Genomic DNA, 24,466 nt, shown 5'->3' with positions numbered 1-24,466 from the left:
TGGGAGACCCTCCAAAATCAGTGCATATGTCTGAGCCAGGCTTCTTTCAAATTATTGCTTCTGTCCATGATCTTGTGAGATTTTGTGTGCACCCTTTAAGAGTAGAGTCCCTATTTCCCACAACTCTCTGGGTCTCCTAAATGTAAGCTTTGCTGGCCTTCAAAGTGAAATGTCTGGAGGCTCATCTGCCTAGTTTAGGACCCCCAGGCTGGGGAGACGGACGTGGGGCTTGGACCCCTTACTCCTTGGGGAGAACCTCTGCAATTGTAATTATTCTCCCATTTGTGGGTTGCCCATTTGGGAGGATGGGTCTTGACTACAATGTGACTCTGCCCATCCTACCCTTCTCGTCTTGTTTCCTTCTTTATATTTTTAGTTGTAGAACATATTTTCTGCTAGTCTTCTGATTTTTCTTATCAATAGTTTCTCTGTACCTAGTTGCAGTTTTGGTGTGCCCGTGGGAGAATGTGAGCTCAGGGTCTTCCTGCTCTGCAATCTTGTCCACTCTCCTCCCCGTGTGATCTTTCCTGAATTTCAAGAGTGAGTGGCCAAGCTCCGATCTGGCCCTACAGTGCAGGCACAATGGAAGATTTCAGCCCCCCAAAACCGTAGATGATGATGTTGCTAAGATTTCTGTATCTGCATAACCAGGTCTCCCCTCTCCTAATTTCCTGTCACATCTTCCTCACTTCCTTGAGTCCTGGCTCTTAGTGTCCTAGTGTCCTCAAGGTTTAGATTTCTACTAACAGGCTGCTCAAGGCAAATTACAGTTTCTCCAACACATTACTCAAAATCATTCCATACGCCACTATGTGGAGGCCACTCCCACTTTTTAGGTTATGGGAGAACCTCTGTCCCCGTACTCAAATCTGCATTAATTATCTGTTGCTGAATTACTAATCACCCAAACTTGGTGGCTTAAAACAATACCCATGTATTATCTCACAGTTTCTGGGTCTTGGGGTCCAGATGTAGTTTAGTTAGTTCAGTTTATCTTACCACTTCTCATATCACTCACCCAGGTTCTTTGGCTATTGCCAGAAATGTCAGTTCCTTGCCACATGTGCTAGTTATGTAAACGAGAGTATTTAAATAAGTGCCTTCCATCATGAACTACCTCATGTTCGTACAGTGGTATTTGGGGCTGCAAAAGAAGCTCCTTGAGGTGTCTGTAGTTTAGATGGGACAGCCCACATCTATATGTTTTTTTTTTTTGTGGGAGTATAAATGGGTTACATCTTTTGGAATGACAATTTATAACAAAAACATTTTACTTTTTCATTCCCATTGATCCAATAATTTCACCTCTATGAACTAGTCCTGGTTCACCAGAAACATTGGAATCAACTACACACCTGACTGCCGGGTATAGTTAATGATTAATAAACCTGGAGCCTCTGCACCATAAAATAATACCAAATCAGTTAAAAGTCATCCACAGGATTATTTTTAATTACAAAAGAGATACTGATATAATATGAAGTAATAAAAGTATAAAAGTCTTAGGCCACCTACTTAAAGCAGAATTCTTAAAGGGTAGGAAATATATTTCAAAGTGATCACTGTGGTTATTTCTGAGTAGTGTAATTAAGGGTAAATTTTACTCTCTCATCTATATGTTTCTATAATTTCTATACTTTTATGGAGTGGTATATGATATATGTGTGTGTATGTGTATATATGTGTGTATGTCTATATATTATATAATAAAGAGATATTTTAAAAATACAAATGGAAGAACAGCTTATAAGTGATAGATTATATGATTACTAGTGACAAAACTTAGTAAGTCTCATGGAAAAAATGAGGAGGTAATACTGTGACGTCTATGAAAATTTACCACAGAAACAACAGGATGATTTTATGCTCACTAGATATGGAATAGATGTTTATTTCAGGAAAAATTATGGCAAAGGTTTATAATGTGGTTACACAGATACATACAAATGCTGACAATATATTAAGGTAGTGGAATTATTAATGATTTTTTTCTCTATATCACAAAGGGTACTATTAAAGCAATTTTGTGATTAAAATTGCTTAACTTTGATAAAGGTTTGTCCTATGTTTATTCTTTCAGCAAATTGCTATTGAGGAATATTAGAGGAACTGAAAGATCATTATGGCCAATAATTAGGAGGGAACATGGGAACTGAGAAAAGAAGGAGGAAAAAGAAGATCGTTATTTGTGTTAAGAAATGCTCTGGGTCTGCCTGCTAATGCAGGGAACACGGGTTCGATCCCTGGTCTGGGAGGATCCCACATGCCGCGGAGCAACTGGGCCCGTGAGCCATGACTGCTGAGCCTGCGCGTCTGGAGCCTGTGCTCCGCAACAAGAGGCCGCGATAGTGAGAGGCCCGCGCACCGCGATGAAGAGTGGCCCCCGCTTGCCACAACTAGAGAAAGCCCTCGCACAGAAACGAAGATGCAACACAGCAAAAATAAATAAATAAATGAATAAAAACTCCTACCCCCAACATCTTCTTAAAAAAAAAAAAAAAAAAAGAAATGCTCTGGGACTCTGGAAGGCAATTTAGAGGATTTGAGGAAGGGAAGTGATGGGATGAAATTTGTGTTTTAAGTTCACTCAAGCAGCAGTACATAGAAGAAATGGAGTGGGTGAAAGCAAATCATGCCAGGGAGGCCAGATGGGAGACTTTGCAGTTCCCTAAGCAAGGCTGATGGTGGCTTGGGATAAGGTGGAGGAAGAGGATGGCAAGAAGTAGATGAATGTGAGGGGTATTGAGAAAGGTGAATTGATAAGACATGGTGATTGTAAACAACTCTACACAAATATGTGGTGCAAAAATAATTTTTTGAAAAGAAAAATTGTACTTGGAGACATTAATTTGTGCCTCTAGTGGAAATGGTGGTGCTAATGGAAGACACTTACCTTGATCCTGGGTCTTGATGAGATGGTTGTGGGTGTCTATATTTTTTTAAATTAATTAATTAATTAATTAATGTATTTTGGCTGCGTTGGGTCTTCGTTGCTCCTCGCGGGCTTTCTCTAGTTGCGGCTAGCGGTGGCTACTCTTTGTTGCAGTGTGTGGGCTTCTCATTGCAGTGGTTTCTCTTGTTGCAGAGTACGGGCTCTAGGTGCACAGGCTTCAGTAGTTGTGGCACTCAGGCTCAGTAGTTGTGGCGCACAGACTTAGTTGCTCCGCGGCACATGGGATTTTCCCGGACCAGGGCTCGAGCCTGTGTCCCCTGCATTGGCAGACAGATTCTTAACCACTGCACCACCAGGGAAGTCCAGTTGTGGGTGTCTAAATAAGTTCCTTCCCATATGAGTACAAGGAAGAGAAATGTTATCCATCCTTTTCTTTTCCTGGACTTTGGAGACCAATGTTTCAAAACTATGGACCTGACTAATTTGTTGTATATTCCAAGGTTGTTTGAAAGGAAAACCAGGGAAAGAATCTGATGTAATGAGGGCCTGCTATGAACTAGGACCTCCATTTATGTAGACAGCAAATGTCCATCGAATGCCTTAACATTGAAGTTACGTCATTTTATCCTTACAGCAGCTTTGTGGAATAACCTATACTACCTCTATTTTACATGTGGAGAATGACACTCAAAGAGGTTGGGCAACTTATCTAATAATAATAATAATAACAACAGAACAATAGTTGCAGTCCTAAGAACCAGCACTTCTAAAGCAATACATGAGATACATACTATTATTATCTACGTTGACAATTAAAACCAAGGCATACTTTTGCCTCTTGCTGAAGGTCACAGAATCAGTAGATACCAGAGCTGAGAGACAGAACTGTCTGACTCCAGAGTTCATGTTATTAGCCTTTACAGTGGTGGTTCTCAAAGAAAATCCCTGGACAAGCAGCGCCAGCATCCCCGGGAAACTTGCAAATTGTTGGGCCACACTGGATCTCTTGAATCAGGGACTGTATTTTCACAACCCCGCCTAGTGATTCTGATGCCACCACCTACTATACTGTACCATAACATCTCAATAAATAGCATACAGCAAAAGTCAGAATTTTACCCTGGTCTGTCCAACTCCAAAGTCTATGTTTGTTTTTCCACTCTGATCAATGAGAAATTGCTAAAATTCAAATCCTTTTAAGGCAGTTTCACAGCCCATGAGAGACCACTTAAAGAAAGAGAGAAAAAGCAAACAATAGCATTTTACTTGCATGTCATGGTTTGAGACAGTTTATCAGTTTGGAGACTCACATAGTTAGTCTTACAAATTGTGGTTTCTGTTTCGTTTCTCACTATTCTGCATTTTAAAAAGATTGAGAAGTAGTGTGAGGAAGGGATCAGATGGGGATAGATGAGTGACAAGGAGACTTGAGACTGTCAAGTAACATGCAACACCTAAAGGGCAAGGTGGGACCACAGGGCGTGAGCAGGTGACAGATGAGGAATAATGCGGAGGAACTAGAGTGGGATGTGGACACCAAATAATTTTGGAGAGAGGAATAGAGCACCATAAAAAAGAGGGGGAATTTGGGAGTGACACCAGCCTGCTAGCTTGGATGAATGGGCAGGAAAAAAAGCTTGAAAAAGCAAAAATAAGTTCAAAGTGGAATTGTGGCCTGTGGACATCCAGTTGCTGCTCAGAGGACTCTCACTCATCCATCTTCCAGCACATATTTCTTGAGCACTCTCATGTGCCAGGCTCTTTTCTAGGTACTGGGATAGATTAGTGCTTTGTCTCCTGCAAAACCCCCAAATCCCTGCCCAGGTATAGCTTACAGTTGAATGAGAGGAGATAAAAATAAACAATAGACATGACAAATGAATTATCTGGTGTGTTAGAAGGTGATGAATGCTATAAGGAAAAAATGAGTGTAAGGTAAGGGAATTGGGTATGGTAGGGAATGACCTAGGTGGCAAATTTAAATGGGGCACTAAGGGTGGGCCTCACTTGGAAGGAGACCCCTCTGAGCAAAGACTTGATAGAAGTTAGGAGCACTCCAGACAGTGCTGGCAGGCAAAATACAGGATACCCAGTCACATTTGAACTTCAAGTAAGCAATGAGTAATTTTTTCATGTAAGTATGTCCCATGCAGTATTTAGACATAGTTATATCAACATTATTTGTTTATCTGAAATGAAAACTTAACCGGGCATCTTGTATTTTTGTTTGCTAAATCAGGCAATCTGACACCAGGCAGAGAAAATAGCCCATGCAAAGGCCATAAGAAAGGAGTATGCCAAGGAAAAGCAAAGGCCAGGGTGGCCGAGTTCATGCAGGTGGGGATGGGGTGAGGATGCGGTGGGCATGTGGGCTCCTGAGGCCTGGCAGGGACACCATGGGGTTGTGGCTTCAACAGGAATAAGATGGGAAGCTGCTGCAGGTCTGAGGCCGGAGGGGTCTTAAACTGCCCTACTTGTTAACAGGATCAGTTTGGTTGCTGAGTGAGACTAGACTGTAGGGGAGAAAGGGAGGAAGCAGGATGACCTCTGGGTGACCTCTGGAAAAGGGACTGTATGTGCAGAAAGGTGGGTGTTCAAGATTCCTTAGCTTTTCTGTACTTCCAAAGAATATTTTAAATTTAAGAATAAAGAAAAGGAAGACACTGGGGTTGTTTGTGATTTCATGGGCAATTGTCTGGTCTGTCTCAAATTAGATGGTAAGCTCCTTTAGACAGAGACCAAAATCTCCTCTCCTCTGCAAACACTTTTTATAAAGAGCTAGGTAGTAAATCTTTTTTAGGCTTGACAGACCAAGAGGCAAAAATCGAAGATGTTAAGTATATACTTACATGACAAGAGAGAAGACAAATTTCCACAAGATTTTATTGACAAAATTTGAAATATAACTGAGCATGATGTTTTGTGATATAGGAACACTAGTGAAAAGAATGGAAGTATTTGGGGGATAACATTTTGCTTAGTTGGGGTTCAGAGTTACTGATTCCTATCATCAAAATTGATTGCAAGTGTTCATCTGTTACTGCTGACCTGTATGAGATTTTACATATTTTACCTCTGAAAATGCTTTTTCACACAGGTAAGTACTGACAAATACTGATCCCTAAAGATATGGTACTGAGAGTATTTATCACTTGGAAGGGCTTTATAGAATTCTGCTAGATTCTCCTCTTGATATTTTAGCCTGTCCTCTTGATATTTTAGCATGACACTGCAGATTAGTCGCTTCCAATCGAAAGTTATGCCCCTCTATTTGCACAGGTAAATGGACTTTGAAATAAGGACATTTCCTTTGCACTTTCACTGAAGTCCAAAAAAGCCTTGTTAGAACTGTAGTTTCAGCTCAGAACATATGCCCACACAAATTTGTATGGGTTTTAATGTTTGACAGCGAAGGAGGTGTAAAGCAACTTGCCTTTACTTGTGATTTAAACATTAGCTGTTGTCTAATTGACTTTATTACAGTATAAGTTTCACACATAAGCTCTATTTTGCCCTATAGTTTTAGGTAGATTTCATAAGAAATATTATCAAATCTGTAGCCAAAGCTAATTTCTTAATTCAACCAATGTTTCATAATAGTGATTGAGGGTGATTCTTCTTATTCAGAAAAAATTTAATTTCAGTCCTGAGCTCAAAAAGAAATCGCAATAACGCTTTACAACTGCTAACCTATTGAATTGCTATGTGGTTGAGCAAGTTAGGATATTCAGTTTCTACTGGTTAATAACACATGATAGATTCCAATATTTTCTGCAGAGTACCTGCTGTTGAATAATAAAATGAACAATCATTTGCTTTAAAGGGTTTACATTTTCAGAAGCTTTGTAAATTTGTCCAACTAAGCCTTTTTCTGCTCCACAAGTGTTTTTACCATCATCAACTGTAAAACATCTTAACAGTTTCCATCAGGTTGTACTGAATTTTTGTTTTCTGAACCTCTTTGAAAAAGTCTCTGCTCCACACACACACACTAGTTACAGCCTAATTCTTCAGGCGCTTCAAACTCAGTATTCAGTTCTCAAATAAACAGCACCAGGCTTATCAAGCAACACCATTAGTCTTATCAAGGGCCAAAGAATACCACTGGAAAACATTTGCCTTTTTTAAATTGTCTTTTATTGTTGCTCCCAATGTCAACTCTTCAAGAAACTGTTACAGCTGAAAGATCAATAGTCTTAAATAAGTTTATTTTCAGCTACTGCAATAAATCAGTTTAATTAACTCACCATCAGTAAATGACTTTTCTTGTCCAACACTTGGAAACTTACTTTAGTTGCAGACTCATTTTTATTTCTGTGAAGAAATTCTGCTATGATGAACTATTTCATTTAAAAATTTCCAATTTTTTTGGTCATTATCTTCCTGGCAGTTGGGAATGTTGTGGTGAGTGCTTAGTCTGGTAAGGTCAACACTTATTTTATTAAAAATTTTAGCCCAGTTCTTGTTGCATAATAAATGCAATGTTTTGCCATTTAATTGGATAACAAAATAATCCACGCTTCAATGTGCCTTAAAAATAAAACATGAAGTCCACTTTTCTTTGTTTTGACATGATAGGCAAGTATCAATAATAAAAGTAAATATAATATCACAGTAAATGGCACTGGGACAGATGTCTAGTTATAACCGAGTTGATGTAATTTTGAGTGCACCAGGCAGCTGTTCAAAGTGAAGAGAGTGCTGCATCCCATCTCTGTCTCAGTTACCCAACTCTGGGCAGTCCGTCGTGCTGAAGCAGCCAGAGACAACACGTAATTGATGGAGTATGGCTGCTTGGAGCAGCCTGCGTGTGAAGTAAGGAGGGTTCCCCTTCCTCCTCTGTGCCAACCACCCACACCCACACCAGCATTTACTTGTTGACTTTTTTATTATGGCCATCTGACTGTGAAGTGATACCTCATTGTAGTTTTGATTTGCATTTCTCTAATAATTAGCAATGTTGAGCATCTTTTCTCATGCCTGTTGGCCATCTGTGTCTTGGAGAAATGTCTATTCAGGTCTTCTGCCCATTTTTTGATTGGGTTGTTTGTTTTTTAAATATTGAGTTGTATGGGGCTTCCCTGGTGGTGCAGTGGTTGAGAGTCCGCCTGACAATGCAGGGGACATGGGTTCATGCCCCGGTCCGGGAAGATCCCACATGCCGCAGAGTGGCATATATATATATTGAGCTGTAGGGACTGTTTTTATATTTTGGACATTAAGCCCTTGTCAGTCACATCATTTGCAAATATTTTCTCTCAGTCCATAGGTTGTCTTTTCATTTTGTTTATGGTTTCCTTTGCTGTGCAGAAGTTTATAAGTTTGATTAGGTCCCATTTGTTTATGTTTACTTTTATTTCTTTTGCCTTGGGAGACTGACCTAAGAAAATGTTGCTATGATTTATGTCAGAGAATGTTTTGCCTATGTTCTCTTCTAGGAGTTTTATGGTGTCATGTCTTATATTTGTCTTTAAGTCATTTTGAGTTCATTTTTGTGTATGGTGTGAGGGAGTGTTCTAACTTCATTGATTTACCTGAGACTGTCCAGCTTTCCCAACACCACTTAATGAAGAGACTGTCTTTTCTCCATTGTATTTTCTTGCCTCCTTTGTTGAAGATCAGCCATTATTTCTTGGAGTCCTTTTTCAGCCTCACTCTCTTTGTCCTCTCTTTCTACAAGTCCAACGACATGAATGTTAGATCTTTGGTCATAGTCTCACAGGTCCCTGAGGCCCTGTTCCACTTTTTCTCACTCTATTTTCTATTGGCCAGATTGGGGAATTTCTACTGTTCTATCTTCAAGCTCACTGATTCTTTCCTCTATCATCTCTAGTCCAATATTAAGCCCATCTATTGAGTCTTTTATTTTGATTATTGTATTTTTCAATTCTAAAATTTTCCTTTGGTTCTTCTTTATAACTGATTTTCCATTTTTTATTTATGTCAACCATGTTGATAACTGCTCCTTGAAATAGTTTTATGATGACTCCTTTTATATCCTTCTCAGATAATTCTAAAATCTATGTCATCTTGGTGTTAGCATTCGTTGTCTTTTCTCATTCAGGTTGAGATTTTCATAGTTTTTGTAATGACTAGAGACTTTTCATTGAAATCTGGACATTGTGGGTATTATGTTATGAGGCTCTGAGACTTTTTACATCTTGTGTTTTAGTTGGCCGCCTGACAGCACTCCAGTGGTGCCACCTCCTTACTGCCAGATCAGGGGGGTGGGGGTGAAGTCTATGTTCCCACTGACCTCCTGCCAACGTCAAGACACAAATTAAATTAACGCTCATCATTTTTTCTTTAATTTCTGAAAATTGATCCAGTGGATAGAAGGAAACTATATAATTTTCAAGAGTAATAGGCTAGTTGTACTGGAGTTGTTCCAAGCTTTAATAGTAAATTTATCAGAAGTCTTTCCAAGCTTCAAGAGACACTGAAAGTTAGGGCTTCAATATGGCAGAAAGTTGTTAAAATATAAGGACATAACTTGGACCTAGAGGCAAGTGTATGATCCAACTACCTAAAACAAATAAAAACTTGGTAATGTGAACCAAAATAGAGAAAGTGCATAACAGTGTTGGTAATGCTAGTCTTTGTACGGAGGCCTATCTGTCCTTTGACTATTGTCCTCCAACTGTGCTGTCAGGTACATGGATATTTTTATAATGAGAAAGATATGATAATTCGTACATTTAAAATCCACAACACAGTGTGTAGCTTGGTGTAAAGGAATGCTCAGGTCTCACAAGAAGTGAGAGAGAAGAGGTGAAGAGCGCTGATCTGAAGTATACTGGTCCCAGTGGTAAGAGACAGGCCTGTGAGATTTGCATTCCACTCCTCCACATCACTTCACTATTTTTAAAGAAAAATCTTTTATTTTTTAATTAAAATATGTTCATTTTTAAGTTACACAATAGAAGTGTGTAAAGTGAATAGTGAAAATTCCCTTCTCCCTCACGCAATCACTTATCCCGCCAGTGAACCACTTTTTCCACCCATGGAATAGTGTAAAATAGACACTTTCAAATCTTTTAGTAGGAAAGCCATATTTATCAAATAAAAATTTAAGTCGGCCACCCAATATCTAAAAGATAAATTGGGGAGCTCTAGTGACCCCTCCATCCCCACTTGATAGTGTCAGAAAGACCTTGGGGAACATAATGCTCACTCATCCAATTAGTATGAATTAATTATTGTGGCTTGAAGGCACATTCTATAGCAGGCTCCATGTTATGTGGAAGGGGTATACAGAGAACGCTGTGGAGAGTGCCTTCTAGATGGAGAGACACATAAACAAACAAACAGCTACATACACACATTTCAGCTCGTGAGAGCACTCAGGGGAAAAATAAAGCTGGTTGAAGGAGACAGGGTGAGATGGGCTGGGCAGTGGCAGCAAGGTGGAAGCTTGCTCTGGGAGGGCCTCTCTAACAGTGATGTTTGAGCAAAGACTCAGAGGGTCGAAGCAGCAATTCCACGGACATCTGGGGAGAAGTGTCTCAGGTGGAAAGCACAAGTGCAAAAGCCCTGGTGGGAAAGTTCTCTGCATGTTTGAGGGACAGGCCTGGTGAAGGTGAATTCTGAGAGGAGGCAGAGGCACATGATGGTGGGCATTGAAGGCTACTGGAGGGTTTTGTTCTCTACTGCTAGACAGTTGGGACCCACAGGATAGACTTGAGTTGAAGAGAAATATAATGTCTCTCATATTCTGAAATGAATAATCTGGCCACTGTGTGGGGATCAGTCTACGGGGTGGAGTCGGGGTGAGAGCAGGAGCCTGAGGAGGGCTGGCGCATTACCCAGGTGATGGAAGGTGCTGCTGCCTTACTCAGGCCAAGGGACCAGTGGAGGAGGCTCTGAAAAGGGGGTAGAGTCTGCACAGATTCTCAAGGTGGAATCCATAGTATGTGCCAACAGATTGGCTGTGAGGTAACAAGAAAGAGAAGAGTCCGGGATGACTCCAAGGTTTGGGTGTTTCCAAAGTGCTGGTTGGTGAGAAGAGCTGGTTGATGCACAGTTCACAGTAGCAGGGCCCAGCACTGGAGCCAACCACCCCCCAACACATACATACATCACCCTTTCACATGTCTGTCACCAACTCTCACTCACCCTCTGACTAATACAAAATGCTTAACAGAAAAGAGGCTTGCCACAACTAAGTCAACAAGTTAGTGAACAGTAAGTCATGGTTTTGTCATTTTTACTTTAAATATGGTGCCATTGACCCTGTTACGTTTTGCACTCAGTTGATGCATAATCCTTTATTCCTAATCAAGAGAACTAAGTTTTAACTACACAGTTTTCTCCAGCTTTCATTAGATTACTGAAAAAGAATAGAACTCTGGCTCAATGTCTATCTCACTGAGATAAATTTTCTCTGAAAATGGGAAAAAACACTCTAAATAACAGAATACCCAACTTGAAGTGGCTAAAATAGTAAGGGCACATGCTATTTCTCATAACAAGAAACAGGCAGTTCCAGGAGGGTTAATCAGTAGCTTGACCATGTTACCAAACCAAATTTGGGTCTGCCTGCCTGTGTGCAATAAAGCCAATGTACAGACATGGATGTGGTGAAAGAAAGGACAGCATTTATTGCAAGGTGCTCAACATGGGGCCAAACAAGGAGAATGGGCAGCTTACCCTCAAAAGACCTGAACTCCTTGAAGGCTTTCAGGGAAAAGTTTTTAAAGGCAAGGTAAGGGAGAGGGTCAAGGGGTGTGTGATCAGCTTGTGGATTTTGTCTGATTTGTTGGTGGTGAGGTAACAGGGAGGTATTTCAGGAGTTAACATCATCAACTTTCTGATTACAACCCATCTGGGGTCTACATGCTTGTGGTGAGCATACAGTTAACTTCTTCCAACTGATGGGGGTTTTAGTATCTGTAAAACAACTCAAGGATATGACTCAGAATATTATCCATAGCCCTTGAGGAGGAAATACATGTCCTTGACTTTGTTTAATGGCTAAACTATTATTATTTTGTCTTGCTTGATTTTTTTCCTTTGTTTCTGCATTTTCTAATTCTCTGATTATATTTTCTCTTTGGAGTTTGGGGAAGGCCTAGGAAGCTAAAGCTTCTCTACAAACCATAGGTGGAGAAGGTCTTACTTCTTTAACCAGGAAGACCCCACAGTGTCCTGCTCGGTTTCAACAACAGTTTGGCTGGTTGGCTGGTCTGTGATTTTCTCACAGCCACAGAAGTTCAAGCATTCTTGCACAAAGAATTGTGTTTCTTCTGATGCATCTTTTGTTGTATAAAGAACCTTTCCCAGGGGTCCCCCCTCCAGTTAACTTCTCATCCTGTCTCAGTGGCCAGTTCTTAAACCAATCATTTTCCAGGGGAGTGGAAATGTGTGTGTCTGTAGCTGGGGAAGGACCAAGGCCAGGGCCATTGGTACCTCAGCAAATCTGGATTGTTGCCAAGGAAGTAGGAGGAGACTACTATCACAATTTGTTGCTGTGATAGCTCCCAGGTTTTTCTCATCACTCCTTGTATAGTTTCTTCTCACACTGACCCTGGGCCTGGCCATGTGACTTGTTTTGTTCAATGGAGCATTCACAGTCATGTAGGAAGAGACATGACAAGAGATTGTGCATTGGGGAAGATCCTTGCTTGCCACTCTTGGGAAGCTTGCAACTACTGCCATGTGAGTAAGCCTGAGCTGGCCTGCTGGAAATCTGGGACCCCCTCATTCTCAGTTAGCCAAGACCAAATTTCAGACATGTGCCTGAGGCCATCCTAGACCAACCAGACACCATCTTTCTAGCTGATTAAGGCCACATGAGTAGACCAGCAACGAACTGTCTAGCTAAGCCCAGCCCAGACCCAAATGCTGACCCCCAGAATCATGACCTAATAAATGATTGTTTTCAGCCACTAATCTCTGGAATTGTTTGCTACACAGGTGTAGCTGATTAATACAGTAGCCAGTCATGTATTGGATATATTTGATCTGAATTATTATTCACAGAAGAAGAAATTGTATATAGAAAAAATATATTTGCCTAAAGTTTGGAAAGTAATACCTATTAGGAATGTTAGGAAGAACTGCTAGCCTTGACTTTCCAAGATGGCAGAGGAGTAGGAGGACATGGAGTTCATCTCTCCCTACAAATGCATGAAGAATACATCTACAAATGGAGCAATTCTCTCGGACCACCTGCTGAACACTGGCAGAGGAGAGGACCTCAGACACCTAAAAGGACAAATGGGATCCCCATGTAGCCAGGTAGGATGAAAGAAAGAAAGGAAAAGGAAGAGGAGATGAGGCAGGATGGGACCTGCATCCCTGGCAGGGAGCTGAGAGTGAGGAGAGGTTCCCGCATCTGGGGAGGCCCCCTCACTGGTGGATAGAACTGCTGGGACAGAAGGGGAGTTTTGGGGGCTCAGAGGAGAGCCCAGTGACCAGTCTGTGGCAGGCAGGACAGAGTGAGACCTAGACAGATAGTCCTTACCACAGCCCTGTTCACCCCAGCCTGAGAAGGTGTCCACCAGTACACATGGGGGCTGGGGGCTGGAATGTGGGGTGTGAAAAGCAGACCTGGGGAGGGGACTGCTGTTGGCTGTGAGAAGATAGCCTGAGGGGACAGGAGTGACAAGTTCCGCAACCAGGCATGCTTGTGGAGGAAGCCCAGACCATCACAGAAGTGAAACACCACTGTTGTGTGATGCACAAGGGGTGGGGCCACCATTGCAGCCTCTCTGCCCATGCGCCAGTCCCCACCTCTACAGGCACTAGGGAGGGCTCCCACCAGAGCCAGCTTGCGTGCCCCTGCCATCACCTCCTCCACCTCCCCCCACCTCTGACCTGAGCAACCTCCTCGCCCTGATTGCTGCTTGATGGGCTTGCATGCCCCAACTGCTACCCAGCACCCTCCCACCTGGCAGCCTGCTCGCCCTGATCACCATCTTGGCTCCTTCCTGCCTGACAGCCTCCTGTGCTCCTGAGCAGACTCCAGTGGGGGGAACATGTGCAGAGGTGGGGCTGAAAGCATAGCTGAGCCCCAGGGGCCATGTGACTGAGGAGGAAGAGCAGAAATCTCTCCTTGTGGCTGCACAAACCACGGAGTTACACCTATGCTGACAGCTTCTTAAATTCAGCACCTGCAAAACATCGAAAGGACAAGTGCTCCTGAAGCTGGGACGGGTCTGGCTTTAGCAGCTGTGGACTTTGTGGGCACATACACACAGTAGTTGGGCAAGGCCAGAGTCTGAGCTGCCTCCATAGCTCCCACAGCAGGTCCACGTGCTTGCTGCTGCAGTCCTGGGACCTTACCTCAGTGGATCTGCCAGTGGCCTGGTGAAAACAATGCCTGAGAGTCATCAGGGCCAATTGCTGGCATACCCACAGTTAAGGTGGAACCGAGAGCAGTGCCAACACCTGTGTACTTTGTGAGCCTGCACAACAGGTGAAAGGGGATACAACAGCACATTCACAGGTGAAGAGCTCCAGCCGAGGAAAACTCAGTGGCTTCCCTCCGAGTGGGAGTGCTCCAATCCTGCCTACCTCACACCACAGATCAGAAACACAGCTAAGAAACAGATCTGGGGGCCTCTACTCCAACAACTAGGGAGCAGACCCCACCCCTGACAGGGCAGGCTCTGATCACCACAACACCAGTCAAACCCCCTAACAAGGGGGCAATGGCACTCTGGACCAACCTCACCCACCAGAGGGCAGACACCAGAAGCAAGGGGAACTAGGAACCTGCAGCCTGAGGAAAGGAGACCACAAACACAGTAAGTTAGAAAAAATGAGATGACAAAGAAATATGGTGCAGATGAAGGAATAAGATAAAAACCTAAAAGAACAACTAAACAAAGAGAAAATAGGCAATCTACCTGAAAAAGAATTCAGAGTAATGATAGTAAAGATGATCCAAGATCTTGGAAAAAGAATAGAAGCACAAATCAAGAAGATACAAAAAACGTTTAACAAAGAACTAAAAACAAACAGAGATGAACAATACAATAACTGAAATGAAAAATACACTAGAAGGAATCAATAGAAGAATAGTGGAGGCAGAAGAACAGATAAATGACCTAGAAGACAGAATGGTGGAAATCTCTGCTGCAAAACAAAATAAAGCAAAAAGAATGAAAAGAAATGAGGACAGTCTCAGAAATGTCTGGAACAACATTAAACACACCAACATTCAAATTATAGGAGTCACAGAAGAAGAAGAAAAAGAGAAAGGGCCTGAGAAAATATTTGATGAGGTTATAGTCAAAAACTTCCCTAACATGGGAAAGAAAAGAGTCACCCAGGTCCAGGAAGTGCAGAAGGTCCCATACAAGATAAACCCAAGGAGGAACAGCCAAGACACATAGTGATCCAACTAACAAAAATTAAATACAAAGAAAAAATATTAAAAGCAAGAAGGGAAAAGCAACAAATAATATACAAGGGAATGCCCATAAGGTAATCAGCTGATTTTTCAGCAGAAATTCTACAGGCCAGAAGGGAGTGACAGGACATATATAAATTGATGAAAGGGAGAAACCTACAACCAAGAATACTCTACCAGCAAGGCTCTCATTCAGATTCGATGGAGAAGTCAAAAGCTTTAGAGACAAGCAAAAGCTAAGAGAATTCAGCACCACCAAACCAGCTTTACAACAAATGCTAAAGGAAATTCTCTAGGCAGAAAACACAAGAGAAGAGAAAAAAAGAGGAAGGGAAGAAAAAAGACCTACAAAAAGAAACCCCAAACAATTAAGAAAATGGCAATAGGAACCTACATATGGATAATTACCTTAAATGTAAATGGATTAAAAGCTCCAACCAAAAGACACAGACTGGCTGAATGGGTACAAAAACAAGACCAGTATATGTGCTCTCTAGAAGAGACCCATGTCAGACCTAAGGACACATACAAGATGAAAGTAAGGAGATGGAAAACGGTATTCCAAGCAAATGGAAATCAAAAGAAAGCTGGGGTAGCAATACTCATATCAGACAAAATAGACTTTCAAATAAAGACTGTTACAAGAGACAAGGAAGGACACTACATAATTGTCAAGGGATCAATCCAAGAAGAAGATGTAACAATTATAAATATATATGCACCCAACATAGAAGCACCTCAATATACAAGGCAAATGCTAACAGTCATAAAAGGGGAAATTGACAGTCACACAATAATAGCAGAGGACTTTAATGTCCCAATTACACCAGTGGGAAAATTAATAAGGATAAAAAGCCTTAAATGACACATTAGGCCAGATATCTATAGAACATTCTATCTGAAAGCAGCAGAATACACTTTCTTCCCAAGTGCACACAGAACATTCTCCAGAATAGATCACATCTTGGGTCACAAATTAAGCCTCAGTAAATTTAAGAAAACTGAAATCATATCAAGCATCTTTTCTGACCACAACGCTATGAGATTAGAAATCAATTACAGGGAGAAAAAAACTGTAAAAAACACAAACACATGGAGGCTAAACAATATGTTACTAAATAACTTCACTGAAGAAGTCAAAGAGGAGATCAAAAAATACCTAGATACAAATGATGATGAAAACACCATGACCCAAAACCTATGGGAAGCAGCAAAAGCAGTTCTAAGAGGGAAGTTTATAGCTATATAATCTTACCTCAAGAAACAAGAAAAATCTCAAAGAAACAACCTAACCTTACAGCTAAAACAATTAGAAAATGAAGAACAAAAAACCCCAACTTTAGTAGAAGGAAAGAAATCATAAAGATCAGAGCAGCAATAAATGAAATAGAGACAAAGAAAACAATAGCAAAGATTAATAAAACTAAAAGCTGGTTCTTTGAGAAGATAAACAAAATTGATAATCCTTTAGCCAGACTCATCAAGAAAAAAAGGGAGAGGACTCAAATCAATAAAATTGGAAATGAAAGAGGAGAAATTACAATGGACACCACAGAAATACAAAGGATCATAAGAGACTACTACAAGCAACTATATGCCAATAAAGTGGACAACCTAGAAGAAACGGACAAATTCTTAGAAAGGTACAACCTTCCAAAACTGAACCAGGAAGAAATAGAAAATGTGAACAGAACAATCACAAGTATTGAAATTTAAACTGTGATTAAAAAAAAAAAATCTTCCAACAAACCAAAGTCCAGGACCAGATGGCTTCACAGGCAAATTCTATCAAACATTTACAGAAGAGTTAACACCTACCCTTCTGAAACTCCTCCAAAAAAATTTTAGAGGAAGGAACACTCCCAAGCCCATTCTATGAGGCCATGATCACCCTGACACCAAAACCAGACAAAGATATCACAAAAAAAGAAAATTACAGGCCAATATCACTGATGAATGTAGACGCAAAAATCCTCAACAAAATACTAGCAAACTGAATCCAACAACACATTAAAAGTATCATACACCATGATCAAGTGAGATTTATCCCAGGAATGCAAGGATTCTTCAATATATGCAAATCAATCAATGTGATTCACCACCTCAATAAATTGAAGAATAAAAACCATATGATCATCTCAATAGATGCAGAAAAAGCTTTTGACAAGATTCAACACCCATTTATGATAAAAACCCTGCAGAAAGTAGGCATAGAGCAAACCTACCTGAACATATTAAAGGACATATACAACAAACCTACTGCTAACATCATACTCAATAGCGAAAAGCTGAGCATTTCCTCTAAGATCAGGAACAAGACAAGGATGTCCACTCTCACCACTATTATTTAACATAGTTTTGGAAGTCCTAGCCATGGCAATCAGAGATGAAAAAGAAGTAAAAGAATCCAAACTGGAAAAGAAGGAGTAAAACTGTCACTATTTGCAGATGACATGATGCTATACATAGAAAATCCTGAAGATGCTACCAGAAAACTACTAGAGCTCATCAATGAATTCAGTAAAGTTGCAGGATACAAAATCAATACAAGAATCTGTCACATTTCTATACACTAACAATGAAAGATAGGAAAGAGAAATTAAGGAAACAATCCCATTTACCATCTCATCTAAAGGAATAAAATGCCTAGGAATAAACCTACCTAAGGAGGCAAAAGACGTGTACTCAGAAAACTGTAAGACACTGATGAGAGAAATTGAAGATGACACAAACAGAAGGAAAGATATACCATGTTCTTGGATTGGAAGAATCAATATTGTTAAAATGACCATACTACCCAAGACAATTGACAGATCAAATGCAATCCCTGTCAAATTACCAATGTCATTTTTCACAGAACTAGAACAAAAAAATTTTAAATTTGTACGGAAACACAAAAAACCTGAATAGTCAAAGTAATCCTGAGAAAGAGAAACAGTGCTGGAGGAATCAGGCTCCCAGACTTCAAACTATACTACAAAACTACAGTAATCAAAACAGTATGGTACTGGTGAAAAACAAGAAATATGAATCAATGAAACAGGATAGACAGCGCAGCAATAAACCCATGCACCTTTGGTCAATAAATCTAGGACAAAGGAGGCAAGAATATACAATGGGGAAAACATGGTCTTATCAGTAAGTGGTGCTGGGAAAACTGGACAGCTCCGTGTAAAAGAATGAAATTTGAACATTTTCTCACACCATATATACAAATAAATTCAAAATCGATTAAAGACCTAAGTGTATAAATGGACACCATACAACTCCTAGAAGAAAACATACACCCTTTGACATAAGTCTTAGTAATATATTTTTGGATCTGTCTCCTTAGGCAAGGGAAACAAAAGCCAAAACAAACAAGTCGTGCCTAATTCAACCTAAAAGCTTTTGCACAACTAAGGAAACCTTAAAAAATATCAAAAGCCAACCTACTGAATGGGAGAAGATATCTGCAAATGATATGTCTGATAAGGAGTTAATATCCAAAATATATAAACAGCTCATACATCTCAATATCAAAAACCCAGCAATCCAATTAAGAAATGGGCAGAAGACCTGAATAGACAGTTTCCCTAAGAAGACATACAGATGGCTACAGGTACATGAAAAGATGCTCACTATCACTAATCACCAGGGAAATGCAAATCAAAACCACAGTAAGATATCACCTCACACCTTTCAGAATGTCTACCATGAAAAAGTCTACAAGTAGCAAATATTGGCAAGGATGTGGAGAAAAGGGAACCTTAGTTCACTGTTGGTGGGAATGTAAATTGGTGCAAGCACTATGGAAAACTGTATGGAGGTTCCTTAAAAAACAAAAAAAAATACAGTTACCATTTGATCCTGCAATCCCACTCCTGGGCATATATCTGGAGAAAATTCCAATTTGAAAAGATACATGCACCCCAATGTTCATAGCAGCACTATTTACAATAGCCAAGACATCAAAGCAACCTAAATGTCCATTGATAGATGAATATATAAAGAGGATGTGGCATATGTATGCAATGGAATATTATTCAGCCATAAGAAGAGAATGAAATAATGCCATTTGCATCAACATGGATGGACGTAGAGATTATCATACTAAGTAAGTCAGACAGGGAAAGACAAATATCATATGGTATCACTTATATTTGGAATCTAAAAAAAAACATGATACTAATGAACTTATTTCAAAACAGAAATAGGCTCACAGAGATAGAAAACAAAATTATGGTTACCAAAGGGGATAGTGGCGATGAGGGGGACAGATAAATTAGGAGTTTGGGATTAACATACACACACTACTATATATAAAATAGGTAAACAACAGGTACCTACTGTATAGCACAGGGAACTATACTCAGTATCTTGTAATATCCTATAATGGAAAAGAATCTGAAAAAAAGAATATATATATCTATATATACATATATATATATAAGTCACTTTGCTTTGCACTTGAAACTAACACAACATATAAAAGGAAGATAATGGAAGAATGGATTAAAATTTTAAAAACATGATCTACCTATAAAAGACTCACAAAGATACAAAGACAAAATAAGTTGAAATTTAAAGGATGCAAAAAAATATTTCACTCAAATAGCAACCAAAGAGAACAGAAAGTAGCTATGTTATCAGACAAAATAATCTTTAAGGAAAAAATGTGCAAGAGACAAAAAAGGATATTATATATTGATAAAAGTTCAGATTCATGAAGAAGATATAACAATTCCTAAACATATACATACAAAACTAACAGCAAATTCCATGAAGTGAAATTGACAGAACTGAAGGGAGAAATAGACAGTTCTACAGTAATAGTTGGAGAATGTGATATCCTATTTTCACTAAAGGATAGGACAGCCAGGCAGATGATCAGTAAGTAAACAGAAGACTTGAATGACTACAAACTAATCAGACCTAAAAGACATATACAGAACACTCTACTCAACAGCAACAGAATACACATTCTTCTCAAGTATACATGGGCCTTTCTCCAATGTAGACCATACTTAGTACACAAAAAAAGCCTTACTACGTTTTAAAGATTGAAATCATACAAAGTGGGCTTCCCTGATGGCACAGTGGTTAAGAAACCACTTGCCAATGCAGGGGACATGGGTTTGAGCCTTCATCCAGGACAATCCCACATGTTGCGGAGCAACTAAGCCCATGAGCCCACGTGTACACCTAGAACTGGTGCTGTGCAACAAGAGAAGCCGCCACAATGAGAAGGAGCCCGCGCACCACAATGAAGAGTAGCCCGCAACTGCCACAACTAGAGAAAGCCCGCATGCAGCAATGAAGACCCAACGCAGCCCCAAATAAATAAATTTATTAAAAAAAAGAAGAAATCAAATAAAGTACCTTTCCAAAGACAATGAAACTAAACTGTATTAATACAAGGAAAACTTAGAAACTCACAGATATGTGGGAAGTAAACAACACACTCAAGCAACTGATGGATGAAAGGAGAAGTCACAAAGGAATTTTGAAAATATCTTGAGACAAATGAAAATAGAAACATGTTGTACCAAAACATATGGGATGCATCAAAAGCAGTGCTAAGAGGTAAATTTATAGGGGTAAATTTATAGGGGTGAATGTTTACTTTGAAAAAGAAGAAAAATATCAATCCTTCTCAAACTCTCCCAAAATATTGAAGAGGAGGAACACGTCCTAATTCATAATTTGGAGCAACTGTTACCCTGATACCAAGACACTAAAAAAAAGACACTAAAAGAAGAGAAAAACTACAGACCAATGTCCCTTATGAATATTAATGAAAAATCCTCAATAAAATACTAGCAAACTGAATTCAACAGCTAATATCCTGTTTAATATAATAAAAGAATAGTACACCATAACCAAGTGGAAGTTATCCCTGTAGTGAAAGAATATTTCAGTGTACAAAAAAAAATCAATCAATGTAGTATACCATATTAATAGAATGAAGGGAAAAACCACATGACCATCTCAATTGATGCAGAAAAAGCATCTGACAAAATTCAACACACATTCATGATTTTAAAAAAACCCTCACCCAACTAGGAATAGAAAGAAACTACCTCAATACATAAAGGCCAAACATGAAAAACCCACAGCTAACGTCATACACAATGGTGAAAGGACAAAAGATTTTCTCCTAAGATCAGGAACAAGACAAGGATTCCCACTTTCATCACTTTTATCCAACATCGTACTAGAAATTCTAGCCAGAGCAATTAGGCAAGAAAGAGAAATTAAAGGTATCCAATCGAGAAGACAAAAGTAAAACTGGGCTTCCCTGGTGGTGCAGTGGTTGAGAGGCCGCCTGCCGATGCAGGGGACACGGGTTCGTGTCCCGGTCCGGGAGGATCCCACATGCCGCAGAATGGCTGGGCCCGTGAGCCATGGCCGCTGAGCCTGCACCTCCGGAGCCTGTGCTCCGCAACGGGAGAGGCCACAACGGTGAGAGGCCTGCGTACCACAAAAAAAAAAAAAAAAAAAGAGTAAAACTATTATTTCTATTTGTAGATTATGTGATCTTATAATGTAGAAAATCCAAAAGAGTCAACAACAACAACAAACAACAGTTATAGCTAATTAAAGACTTCAACAAAGTTGCAGGATACAAAACCACTTACAAAATTATTTTATTTCCATACACTAGCAGTGAACTATCCAAAAAGAAAATTAAGGAAACCATCCCATTTACAACAGCATCAAAAAGAGATAAATGTATCCAAGGAGCTTTAAGTCTTGTCAACTGAGAACTATACAACATTGCTGAAAGACATTTTAAAAGACTTAAGTAAACGGAGAGATATTTCATGTGTATGGGTTGAAAGACTAAATGTTGTTAAGGCGACAATGCTACCCAAAGTAATATTCATATTCAAAGCAATCCATATCAAAATTCTAACGGTGTTTCTTGTAGAAATAGTAAAACCCATCCTAAAATTCAAGGGAATCAAATAGCCAAAACAATCTTAAAACAAAATAAGGACAAAATTGGAAGACTCCCACTTTCCAATTTCAACTCTTAATGTTAAGCTAGAGTAATCAAAACATGTGGTACTGGCATAGGATAGACAGACCAGAGGCATAAAACTGAAACCCCAGAAATATACCCTCTAATCTATGGTCAGTTGATTTTCAACAAGGGTGCCAAAACCATTCAAGGAGAATAGTCTCTTCAACAATTGGTACTAGGAAAACTGGATATCCATATGCAAAAGAATGAAGTTGGGACCCTACCTTACACCATATACAGATATTAACCAAGTGAACCAAAGATACAAAGTTAAGAGCTAAAACTATAAAACCCATAGGGGTAAATCTTCATGACCTTGGATTTGACAATGGTTTCTTAAGTATGACACCAAAAGAATAGGCAATAAAAGAAAAAAAATTAGATAAATTAGACTTCAAAATTTAAAACTTTTGCTCATCAAAGGACATTAACAAGAAAGTGAAAAGATAACCTATAGGATGGGAGAAAATATTCGTAAATCATATATCTTATAAGGAGCTCATAGCCGGAATATAGAAAGAACGCCGACAAGTCAGCAACAAAAAGAATAACAACCCCATTTAAACATAGGGAAAACTTCAGTAGACATTTCTCTGAAGAATGTATACAAATGCCAATAAGCACTTGAAAAGACGGTCAACATCACTAGCTATTAGAGAAATGCACATCAAAACCATAATGATTGATCACTTCACATCCATTAGGATGGCTATTATCAAAACAGAAAATAACAAATGTTGGTAAAGATGCGGAGAGATCAGAACATTGTTGGTGGGTATGTAAAATGGTGCAGTTACTGTGGAAAATAATTTGGCAGTTCCTCAAAAAGTTAAACATAGAATTACTATACGACCCTACAGTTCTACTCCTGGGTATATACCCCAAAGAATAAAAAACGAGGACTCAACAGGTATGTATACACCAGTGTTCACTGCAGCATCATTCCCAGGAGTCAAAAGGTGGGACAAAACCAAATGTCCATCGACAGAAGAATGGATAGGAAATTCCCCAGCAATCCAGTGGTTAGGACTCAATGCTTTCACTGCCAGGGCACTGGGTTCGGTTCCCGGTCAGGGAACTAGGATCCCACAAGCTGCGGGGCACAGCCAAAACAAAAACAACAATAAAAAATTCCCAGAAGAATGGATAAATAAAATGTGGTATACCTGTGCGTGTATACATACATACATATATATATGTATGTATATATATAGTGTGTGTGTGTGTGTATATATATATACACACACACACACACAATGAAATACTATTCATCCATCAAAAGGAGTAAAGTTTTGATACAGGCTACAACATGGATGGACCTGAATAAATTATGCTAAGTGAAATGAGCCAGAAGGAAAAGGACAAATAATGAATGATTCCACTCATATGAAATATCTAGAATTGGCATTATTCATAGAGACAGAAAGTAGATTAGAGGTTACCTGTGGCCAGGTATGCAGGCAATGGGGGTTTATTGCTACATGGGTACAGTTTCTTTTGGGGTAATGAAAATGTTTTGAATTAGTGGTGATGGTCACACAACATTATGAATGTGATACACTTATATATGGTAAAATGGCAAATTTTGCTATGGACTGAATTATGCTATGGTCCCCTGAAAATTTGTATATTGAAGCTGTAACCCCCAATGTGATGGTATCTTGGAAATGGTGTTGGGAAAATTAATAGTCTTGTTCAGGCTTCAGAGACAACAACGGGCCTTTGACTAAACAAAGACCCTGAAAGAAGCTCCATACCGAACTGCTGGACTATGTGCAGGTTAGCTGAAACGGTGAAAGTAGGTCTTGAGAACCAACAGATAAAAAAGGGAGTAAGTCACGAAGCTTCCTGGACCTTGGGAATCTGGCCAGTTCCCAGGGATCAGCGAACATTCTGAAACTTACGACTAAAGTATCAAAGCATTTATGCTAATAGCCAGAGCTGCATATTTGCATGTAAGCTGATGACTACTGGCTTGCCGTGAAAAGCAGGACTCCTTTGAGCGGCACTCTGAAGTCTCACCCCTTGGATGGATGCACCGGGACCTTCCCAACTGGGACTCCAGATTGCTGTTCCAGGGATTTCCCAGCATTGCTTGGATCTGGATGTAGGTGTTTCCCCAGGTGGTGATGTATGCGCTTTTATCTCTTTCTCTCTATATATTGCTTGCTCTGCCAACGTGGTGATGCAAATTCTCCCAGGTTGG

At 39.8% G+C, this 24,466-nt stretch overlaps 1 protein-coding gene across 1 annotated transcript in view; it reads left to right on the top strand.

Moving 5' to 3' along the window:
* The window catches only part of LOC309809388 (tripartite motif-containing protein 43-like), a gene marked incomplete at its 3' end in the record, with an annotated part of 45,970 nt that overhangs the window by 15,578 nt on the left and 5,926 nt on the right, over positions 1-24,466 (top strand). The gene's annotated exons all lie outside the window — the stretch shown is intronic.

The sequence above is a fragment of the Mesoplodon mirus genome, assembly GCF_964341445.2.
Source record: "Mesoplodon mirus genome assembly, chromosome: 8".
Classification (NCBI taxonomy): Eukaryota; Metazoa; Chordata; class Mammalia; order Artiodactyla; family Ziphiidae; genus Mesoplodon; species Mesoplodon mirus.
This window is presented reverse-complemented; position numbering and strand designations above follow the sequence as displayed.